At 41.0% G+C, this 11,014-nt stretch overlaps 1 non-coding gene across 1 annotated transcript; it reads left to right on the top strand.

The window, feature by feature from the left end:
- Window positions 1-10,042: 10,042 nt before the first annotated feature.
- Window positions 10,043-10,114, top strand: Trnap-ugg. The gene has a single exon. It is a non-coding gene; the product is annotated as a tRNA-Pro (tRNA).
- Window positions 10,115-11,014: the final 900 nt, after the last annotated feature.

The following is an 11,014-nucleotide window of genomic DNA, read 5'->3' on the forward strand; positions in this document are numbered from 1 at the left end:
CTAAATATTTTTTTAAAGAATTATATGTAAGTATACGCAAGAAAATGGAGACAATTTATACTGAAAGAGAAAATAAAATACGCAGAGAGAGAGAGAGAGAGAGAGAGAGAGAGAGAGAGAGAGCAGTTGTAAAAGTTTGATAAAAAGGATATAGAATATCCTGATCAAAAGACTTAAAATGATATGCAATAAAACGATGGTGTTGTATTAAAAGAATAATCGGGAAATAAAGGAACAGTAAAACGTTCTCCACCGATGGTCCACCCTCTTAGGGTCCAAATTGGGTGAGTGTGTAAAATAGTTACACGTATAAACATATTATTGACACCCGTGTATAATATATTGATATTTCTGTGTTGTCATAATGATCAAGGGCTTAATTTACATGTGTATTAAGAATGACATTCTTCCCTGAGAACTTCAATAACCTACCATCTTCATCTGGAGTGTGTGTGTGTGTGTGTGTGTGTGTGTGTGTGTGTGTGTGTGTGTGTGTGTGTGTGTGTGTGTGTGTGTGTGTGTGTGTGTGTGTGTGTGTGTGTGCGTGCGGTGTGTGTGTGTGTGTATGTGTGTGTGTGTGTGTGTGTGCGTGTGCGTGTGCGTAACACCAACAATGAAAGATGAAATAAGGAATCGTTCGTTTGTTCATATTTTTTACTATAACATTCAAAAGGGAATGTTACAGAGGTGTGATGGTACGCACTCTTTAGGTCGAGAGTGCTGAATATCTTGTAACGAGATAGGTTAGTCACCAAGTCGTCTATCCGGGGCAAAGGATAAGCATTAAGCATCCAGCTGGGTATACCTGTTGATGGTTTGGCTGTAGTCGATACAAGCCGCTTTTTGTGCCGCTCATTAGTAGTGATGAGGACTTGCGCCCTCCACGGTGAAGTGCTGGGTTCTATTATTCCTTCCGACAACATCTTATCGACTTCACCTTGGATGAAAACGCTGTCCGCTTGACCAAATCGTCTTGACTTCGTCGCAACAGGTTTACAGGGGGAGGTCAGATTAGAGAAGAGAGATGGTGGATCGACCAAAGCAGATGTTAGGCTACAATGATGAGGTGCTCTTTAGGCTCACTGAAATCAATTGTAACGCTACTGTGTAGTCTCATGAAATCTTGACCAAAAATAACGTCACTGTGTAGGTCGGGAAGAACAGTATCGTCATTAATAAGCACATATATGGTTGATCGAGCGAGACAACCAAGGGAAGTCGCAGATATTGAAGCCAAAGTAGGAGAGTGTAAGACCGCACAAGTGGAAGATGAAGTAGCAGGTGAATAACGAGATGATATGTATACTTTCGCAAAATGGCCTTTCTTGTTGCATTTGTGGCAAGTTGAATCGCGCGCAGGACACTGAAGTCGGTTATGCAGTGTTCCACCACAGAAATAACACTTTGGTTGATGAGTGGCAGCTAAGAGGGGAGACTCATCGCTGTCGATTTTCTCAGTTGAAGTAACAGCGAAAGCGTTCATAGGAGCCAGAGACCGAAGATAGGACTCGGAGTCTCTTTGAGTCAGATCGAGCGACGAGCCTGGTCGAACGCAATAGCCAAATCAAGAGTCTTGTTTTCTAAGAGCTGCTGTCTGATCATAGGAGATAGTAGACCATTGATAAAAGCGTCGTGGATATACTCGTCTCTGTTCGCCTCTGCGGTACTTGCTGAGCTGACGAAGTTCCTGTAAATATTGGTCCAAACTCTCGCCCGAGTGTTTCCTCCTGGTAGCTAGTAGATGACGGGCGAACACTTCGTTCTTCGTCTTTACGTACAAGTCCTTCAGAACCTGAATGGTTGCGTCGTACGAGACACAGTCGGCTATGTATTCGTACACAGATGGGGAGACGAAGTTGCAGAGTGGCTAGCTTGTCGGGCTCGAGAGCAGAAATGGAGGTGAGGAACGTGTTGAAGGTCCGGAACCAGTGGCGCCACTCCTTTGAAGCGGTGGGAGAGTTCGGCGCAGCATCCAGACGTTTCGGCCTCAGGAACTTATCCATTATGACTCAGTTTCAGTTATGAACAATAAATTGTGGTGAAAGAAGACTACAGTCGACCTTTTTCTATGCTGTATTGTTCATATAACTGACCAAGGGTAGTATGGCATCTGGAAGAGAACAAGAGAATATTCTAGTAAGTGAAGGGAACAGTGAAAATTATTAATATAATATAAGCCCAAACAAAAACAAAACCCACTGATAAGAAACATAACAGATGTACATACACACATAACAAGGTAGAAGACATGGGTTCAAGTGTACACCCACTAATAAATAATTCGGCACCCGTGTCATATTGTATCACGCCGTAAGAGTAAGGAATAATTTTTTAGTGGCTGTACAAGTGTAGCATAACTTTATTACAAGAGGAAATGTGTGTAATATCCTCAGGTAAAGGACATTATAACCAAGAATGTTCACTAGTCATGGTGTATGTACAGTACTTCAGGATACCAACACAGCTGGCGTTGTATATAATATATGCCACATAAATCATATCATTTAAATCTTACTGTAGAGATAAAACACAGGAAACAAGAACGATGTTTGTCTGTGTTTCATCTTTTCCTACAGTGGGCCTTCAGTAACATGAGTATATATTCATGTATATATCTATGTCCTTACTTTACAAACACGTTTTCCTACACTAGATCATGTTTTGTCAGCCACACAGTCCACTATAATAAACTCTGTGCACTCGTCGTGTCATTAAGGAACAACACCAAGAGTGAAACATTTACCTCAACAGTGTCACAGGTATGTAACCGCTAATTAAGTCAAACGTCCGGCGGCCATGTGAGTAATGAGAAATTTATCTAATAAAGTCTGAAACAGGAAAGGGGGTTTATGATCCAGCATATCTCTCTCTCTCTCTCTCTCTCTCTCTCTCTCTCTCTCTCTCTCTCTCTCTCTCTCTCTCTCGCGCGCTTCAGACTAGATGTACAGATGTTGCGTGAAAGTGACCATATAACCTATGTATGTGTGTGTGTCCCTTGATGTTAGCCTTCCAGGTTTACTTCAGACAGGAATATATACACACGTTATATAAGAATGGGCCTTAAAAGCAGAATTAATAAAACCAAATTCTCTATAATTCAACTCCGATGTACAATAAAATAACTCATAAGGTTTGAGATTCTTTCTCTCTACAAACCAATTGACAATAACACGAGTAGTAGTAACTGTGGCGATAAATCTATGTGAATGAACCAAATCTCCGGTCAGTTTTCTATTGCGCATTATTGGCAAGACCTGGGCATACATTGGCTGTTATTTGCACCTGAACATGTGTCAGAGTTTGTCAAGTTTGGTTTGAATGGAGTTCATGATTGGTGCTGCCACGACATACTTATTCTTTACCTGATCTAATCTGATCACTCCTCCAATAAGCCTGGGTAACTCTCGTCTCAGTAGCTTGTAGGTGAGATCCTGTTTTAGTTGTGACCAGACCTCCGACCCAGTTGTTACAATGGGGTTTAAAATGATATGAATATAATTGTTTTCCATTTTACGACTTAAGGATAGGATACAGCCTACATTACTTACTTTACCATTATATTTACTAAGTCTATTGAGTTCAAGTTGTTGTATATTATTCTCATTACAGATTACTCCAAAGTATTCATTTTTTTTTACTTTATTCAGCTTATTATCTTTATATAGATGTTGTCTTCTTCTTAATGTCTACTTACGTTCATAACTTCTGTCTTTATTTTGTTGATTGTCAAACCTTTTTCATTAAGTACACTGTTTCATCTCTCCATGGCAGCTGGCAGGTCTCTCACTCTCAGCGACAACTGCTACTTCCTCAGTGTAAGGGGTGACAGTATTCAACCCTGCCTGGCCCCTGTCTCTACTTCACACCGCTCGCTCACTATTTCTCTGTTCAATACTCAACTCACACTGATGATACAGGCTTTGTATCCCACTCATTAACTTTGGCTCCATATCATATTCCTGATGTTCCAAAGTTCTCCAGAAGTTGCTGATATTGATTTTTTCTTATCCCTTTCCCAACTCTTCTCCGGGATAATGTTAAGGTAAACATAGGTCCGAGGTGTTCCTACTGGTGCCTTGATGACAATTCCCCAACACCTTTCCTCAACTCGTGTCCATAATCTTGTCTCGGTGTCATTTACTTTACCCGCAAGTCACAACAGAAAGATTCCTTGATGTTACGACTATCTGGTCTAACCCCCTTCTTAAATATTGGGCAGACAGTTGCTCTCTGCCAGTCTAGTGGGACCTTCTCTCGCTTCCAAACAATATCAAATATTCGCCTCAGCCATGTGGTACATCCGCACCTGCTGCCACTAACTATTTCTTCTTGTTCTTCGTCGTCTCCTGGTGCTTCGTCCTACTCTTCGTTTGTGTCCGCATGTTCTTCCTCTATTTCAATATTTTCACGTCCTTCACCACGTTTATGTTTCAAGTTATTTTTTACCATCTTTGCACTTTGTCCTCAGGTTCAACCAAGATATTGTTGCCCTCGTTGTCCCACACTGCAAATGATATACCGGGGAAAATCTATTGTCACTTCCAGTGTCTCTTGAATAAAATACTCCTGGTCATACAGCGAATTTTGTTGTACACTAATGGCGATAAACTAACAAATATATTACACTTAACATGGCTAATGCAAGTTATATATGGATAGTGGTCTGTAAACAGGGCGACACAAGCTGCAGGTAATATCCGTTTACATTAAATACTTACGATATCCTGACAAATTATAATCATGAAGTAATATTATTCATCAAAATGAAAGTTATTCTTACATCATTTTTCTCACTAATTGGAACTCATATTTCAATATATTTTATATTGAAATTTCTTGGACGTAATGTCCTGTGGGCTGTAGTTAATTACTATAATGATGAGTCTGACAAACTGTACTTCCGTCACGGGCAGTCGAGTGGGCGGTGCAAATTAATTAATTTAGTTTTTGATAATTTATAGAATTTGTAACCCAACTGAATATAATACACAAAGTTACAAACCTTTATTTAGCGCCAGCATCAAGTATTAAACTTATCGTGTAGAGTCTTGACCACTGAGAGTTGTGTGTATCCTGTTGTGTGTATCAAGATCTCTGATTGGCTGAGACTCCAACACAGGTAAAAGCAATTAAAAGGTAAATAGGGTCATCAGCATGTTTGTCTGGCAATCCTATCGGTTGCTTCTATGTACTTACTGGGCGTAAGCAGATTGGTTACTGAGCAAGCACAGGTTTAACCTATCGGAACAAACCTTTCGGTCATTACGAGAGACGCAGTTAAATTCAGATCATGATTATAGCGGATTTCCTTCAATCGTTATTGATCTCGAATTCATGTAAAAATAATTAATAGATATAATATAATTAACAGTTTATTGAAACACTATGAGTTTAAGAATCAATAATTATCACGTAATAAATTATATGTAGTAGCAGATGTGTCTTCACTCCTTCAACTTTACCCTGCTAGTCATCGCTCCTTAACACGCTACATACCCGTCCTTGTGTCCACTGTTACCCCAGGAATTATAAATCCCGGTTCTGGATGACAATTTTCCGTGATTGAAGAAGAGGGTGGGAGAGAGAAGGAAGTGTGCTGGTGACAGAACAGACAACACGAGAGAAACACCAGTATAATGGGACAGGCTCCCCAGGCTCACCAGCAGTGGGTTAGACTAAGCAGCCTTTGTTGTGGTGCTCGGGACGGGAGAAAGCCGCCAGACGAGTAAATGGAAATGTTTGCTGACGACGACCACTGCAGATATGAAGGGAGGAATAAGGCGGAACTCTTGATATTAAATTCCTGGATAAATCTTCCTTGTAAGTGATGGCAGCAATATGACGCCTCCCCTTTCGTTAATTATAAAAACTAACTACATATGTTTGCACATTTAAACATAAATTGAATTTTAGTCGCAGGGAAAGATGACTTCGTATATACATGGACACAGGATGGGGCCAGCAGTGCAGTGTATTAGTCAGAACACTAAGACCAACACGTTACCACACAATATAAAACATATCGGTCCTGAATATCTAAAAGTAGTTATTTAATATAGAAAAATAAACATATCTTGTACTGGGAGTCTTTCCTTAGATCTTGAAGTACATTAATTACTACGGTATAACAACAACTACAACAGTAAATATAAACGTATCGTAAATAAACGTAAAATTCAACTAAAACCACGAGAATAGGATTAGTGTCTCATGACTCTAATAGAACATAACAACAGGTACACAATATATCACCAACACGTACACACTACACATGTCTAGTCTGGTGGTGTAGTAATGTGTGTCTTTAAGCAGAGACAGAATACCAACAATACAATTATCTTGTGTTATGAGATAATGAGAACTAAATATACCTTAAGACTTCCATGACTTTCTTTTCAGTGTTGATTAATTATTGTCCATGACAGGATCTTATTTCAGTATTTTCTTAGGTTGTTTGAACGTTAATGACAAAATCCCAAAGTTTGGGTAATATATAACGCAGTGTTGTGGTGCTGGTCATTCTTAGACTCCTCTTATCACTGCTGTAAACTTGTCATCTCTCCTTCACGAATATTATGGTTCTTACTGATTAAAATTGTGTACTCGGAGGTGTACACTTGTACAGTTGTCTAAGAGTTCCTTTATCCCGTGTGGTGAGGTTATTTATGTAGATAACAGTAATAATAATAATAATAATAATAATAATAATAATAGTAATAATAATAATGATGATGATGATGATGAAGATTGATGATTGATGATTGATGATGATGATGATGATGATGATGATGATTAAAACCTTGTTTCCTAACCATTTAAATTATAATACGTAAACTAAATCAACTTCATTAACATTATTTACCTGACAAATAAGTAAATTGACATATAAACATTTCACTTCATTAACATATTCAATTAACAACAATAAAAATATCCAATAAATTACATTATTCCCAGATGTAAATTAGTTTACTTATTAATCCATTTGTGCATAATAACTACATGTTATTATGATATAAACAGATAAACATCACAAAGAGAGATATAATGCTTCACTTATCAGGTTTTGTGTGAGAGTTACCGAGATGTAATAGAGCACAGGATACAGCCGATGGAAGTATGGGGCATGGTACAGTGCTCAGGGCCAGGCGTCATGGTACAGTGCTCAGGGCCAGGCGTCACGGTACAGTGCTCAGGGCCAGGCGTCATGGTTCAGTCACTCAAAGAACCCAGGCGTCATGATGCGTCTCGGGGCCGGGCGTCTGGTGCAGTGCTCAGGGGCGAGCGTCGCAGCCGTAAATAATAATAATAATTAACGGTTTATTGAAAGAGCTTGGCAGCCAGAAGGCTGAAAATATACAGTTACATATTTGGGAAATGGGTTACGAATTACAAATAATATACAAGTAACATAAGTGACACAAATAAGACATATAATAACTTAGATGGGGATCAGCTCAAACTACAGTTCATTTCAACATAGTGACAGTGTAAGGAGCAGTGTTTACCGGGAGTGAATACACTGATTTATTACATGTTATTGATAATTTTTACAATGGTTGGGACTGGGCTGTTCTTATAGCGATCGGTTCAATGCGTATGGGCTGGATGCGGTTGTGGCGTCATGGTACAATGCTCAGTACCCAGGCGTCATGGTACAGTGCTCAAGGGTCAGGCGATCATGGTACAGTACTCAGGCTGAGCGTCATGGTTGCAGTGCTCCGGGGCCAAACGTCATGGTACGATACTCAGGGCCAGGCGTCGCGGTAAGTGCTCAGACTGAGCGTCATGGGCTGATGCTCAGGGCCAGGCGTCATGGTACAGTGCTCAGGGCCAGGCGTCATGGTACAGTGCTCAGGGCCAGGCGTCATGGTACAGTGCTCAGGGCCAGGCGTCATGGTACAGTGCTCAGGGACAGGCGTCATGGTACAGTTCTCAGGGACAGGTGTCACGGTACAGTACTCAGGGCCAGGCGTCATGGTACAGTCTTTCAGGGACCTTCATCCATAAAGTACAATTCTCAGAAGAGGACAGGTGTCATGGTACCGGTACTCTCCCCAGGCCCAGAATGTCACGGTACAGTACTCAGGGCCAGGCGTCATGGTACAGTACTCAGGACAGTGTCGCCGTGCAGTGCTCAGGGCCGAGCGTCGTAATTTACAGTACTCATAACTCTTTAATCTTAAGATATTACGCGTGAAAATGGTTTCCAATATACATATGATACTAAGCTAAAATATATAAAAAGATATATTTAGTTATGCTCATAAATATAATTACCGTGTTTTTCAAGGGTTTTTATTTAATAAGTATTTCCGAGGAAGCCTTTTACCGTGTGGTTGAGAATATGATAAATTTTTTTATTACAGGAAACTGATGAAAACAAACCTCTGTTATTTAGTAAAAAGAAATTTAAAGAAGTAAATATTCTGAAAAGATAAAACAAAGAAATGTTATGTTTTATTGGCCATTAGTAACGTGTATTACTATTAATAAACAGTACACACACTATAACCTTTTATACTCGAGGGCAAACGAAAATCAGATATATTAATTTAAACGCATTATATTGCCACCAGATACTCATGGATTTAGACTTAAGACATTAAGCGTAATGTTAAACACAGTTTTTGTTAAACCTCTCAGTCCCCCTCCCCCCTCACACTCCCCACAGTCCCTCCTCCCCCCTCAAAGTCTCCTCCCCTCACACTCCCCACAGTCCTCCTCCCCCCTCCCTCCCGGTCCCTCCTCGCCCTCCTAGTCTTTTCCTCCTGCAGCTCTTGTGTTCCCCAGAGTTCCGTACCTCAAACATATTCTTAGATCTTTTCTCAGCTTTGGAGCAAAGTCGTGGAATTCTTTTGTATTTTCTTCTGATTAGAACTCTTCCCTCACTTTCTCCGTTCACCACTAATTCTCTGGATGCAGGAGGTCCCGGGTTCAAATCTTGGACCAGCCCTTTCGTTATGTTAGATGTGAAAACTTTATAACGCATCTTTATAATTTTACTGCATCTCGTGGGTCTACCCCAGCCATAAGGTTTCTTAGAGTCATCCCCATGCCCATGACCAGGATTCGAACCTGAGTTATTGCAGCCACAACGCAATGTACTAACCACTATACGATCACGGCCGCTGACTCGTTATAGTGACTCAGAGATATTAGTCTAAGACTACGACAGATTAGGTTCGCTTAGGAGTAGTTAGAACGGAATTTTGTTGAAATAGATCGGGTAAAATTGGGGTCCAGGCAATTGTTTACCAAATTAGAAGGTACAGAGGCGTCTTCAGGTGGGGTCACGCGTGTGTCTTCAGGTGACCCCAGAAGCGAAATCTTTCAAGCGAGGTCCAGGTGAGTCCAGAAGCCGTCTTTCAGGTAGGTGCAAGAAACCATATTTCAGAGTGGGGTCCAGTGTTCAGGTGGGGTCCAGGCGTCTTTCACGTGGGGTCAGGAGGCGTCATACAAGTGAGTCCGAGAATATTTCAGTAGGGTCCAGGTGTCTTCCAGTTAGGGTCAGAAGGCATCATCCAGAGGTAGAGCTCCAGGGAACGTCATCCAGGTGGGCTCCAGGAGACGTCAGAGTGGGATCCAGGGGGCAATTTTCAGAAGTGAGGACCAGGAGGTGTCTTTCAGGTGGAGAGTCCGACGTTTTCATGTGTAGAGTCCGGGCGTCTTCCAGGTGTAGTCCAGGGGGCGTCTTCCAAGTGGGATCCAGGAGGCGTCTTCCAAGTCGGATCCAGGAGGCGTCTTCCAAGTCGGGTCCAGGAGTCGTCTTCCAGGTGGGGTCCAGGAGACGTCTTACAGGTGGGGTCCAGGAGGCGATTTTCAGGTGGGGTCCAGGAGGCGTCTTCCAGGTAGGGTCCAGGAGACGTTTTACAGGAGAAAATTAGAGTAACTGGAGAATAGCTGCGACGTTTAGTGGGGTTACATTGGATAACACCCTTGTCACATCTGACCGGAGCTGGTTATCAAATCCACGTCACTCACGTTATCATTGCATGGCATCAATTCCTTAAATCTATCTATCTTCTCTTTATTATGCAGCGGCCTGTTGGTCTAGGGGTATGATTCCTGCTTTGGGTGCAGGAGGTCCCGGGTTCAAATCCCGGACAGGCCCGTTCGTTATGTTAGATGTTGGAAACTTCATAACATCTTTATTAACTTCAGCAACTCGTTTGTGTCTGTAGCCGCTAAAAGATTCTTAGATCAAATCCATGGACTTAAAGAATCCTTGTATAGTTTTACCAGGTGTGTAAATTAATGAAACAATAAGCCGGGGTAATAATGTAGTGAGTTTGTGTTTGAGGGTAGGACTGTTCCTTCCAGCACGTGTGATAGTGAAGTAGATGATAGCTCTGTTAACTGTGGTAGATGGTTGTTTTGGTAGTATGTTTGTTGTGGGGGTTGTGTGTCGAGGAAGGTTTGGGGAACCATTTGTCATTAGTCCTATTTCCTCAACCTCTAAATATACCACCAGTCCAGTCGCCTCATTACGTGTTTAATCTCCTGCTATCATTTATAAGATTAGATTAGGTTAGGTTAGATTAGGTTGGGAGAGGTTAGGTTAGGTTAGGTTAGGTCAGGTCAGGTCATCCGCCACGAAGCTACTCTTGCCATCCACCGTAATATATCTCTCTTTTATTATCACCATTTTTTTTACTCGCTTGCCAGTGATTTTCTCTGAGAAATTTACCCATCCCTCTTTTAAGATTTTTATACACTTTTATGTAAGGATTTTTACCATTTTTCTGTCTCTTATTCGTGGACTTTTATATTGCACTATTTAGATTCTATGTTTTTGTTAAGTGTGTTACTAATGTTTTGTCATTTTCTCTTCTCTTCTCTTATTTTAGTTTGTTTTTATTTTACTATAATTTCTTCCCTTTTTTCCTATTTCCTCACTTCCTTCGCTGCGTCTACCGTCACTCTTAATAGATTATCTCCGCTAACACCTTCAGTACAGGGACGCCACTTCTAATACTTTATTTGGTTAACGCCAGACGATATTATTCAGCAC

Source organism: Homarus americanus, unplaced genomic scaffold (genome assembly GCF_018991925.1).
Source record: "Homarus americanus isolate GMGI-L3 unplaced genomic scaffold, GMGI_Hamer_2.0 scaffold5065, whole genome shotgun sequence".
NCBI classification, from domain to species: Eukaryota; Metazoa; Arthropoda; class Malacostraca; order Decapoda; family Nephropidae; genus Homarus; species Homarus americanus.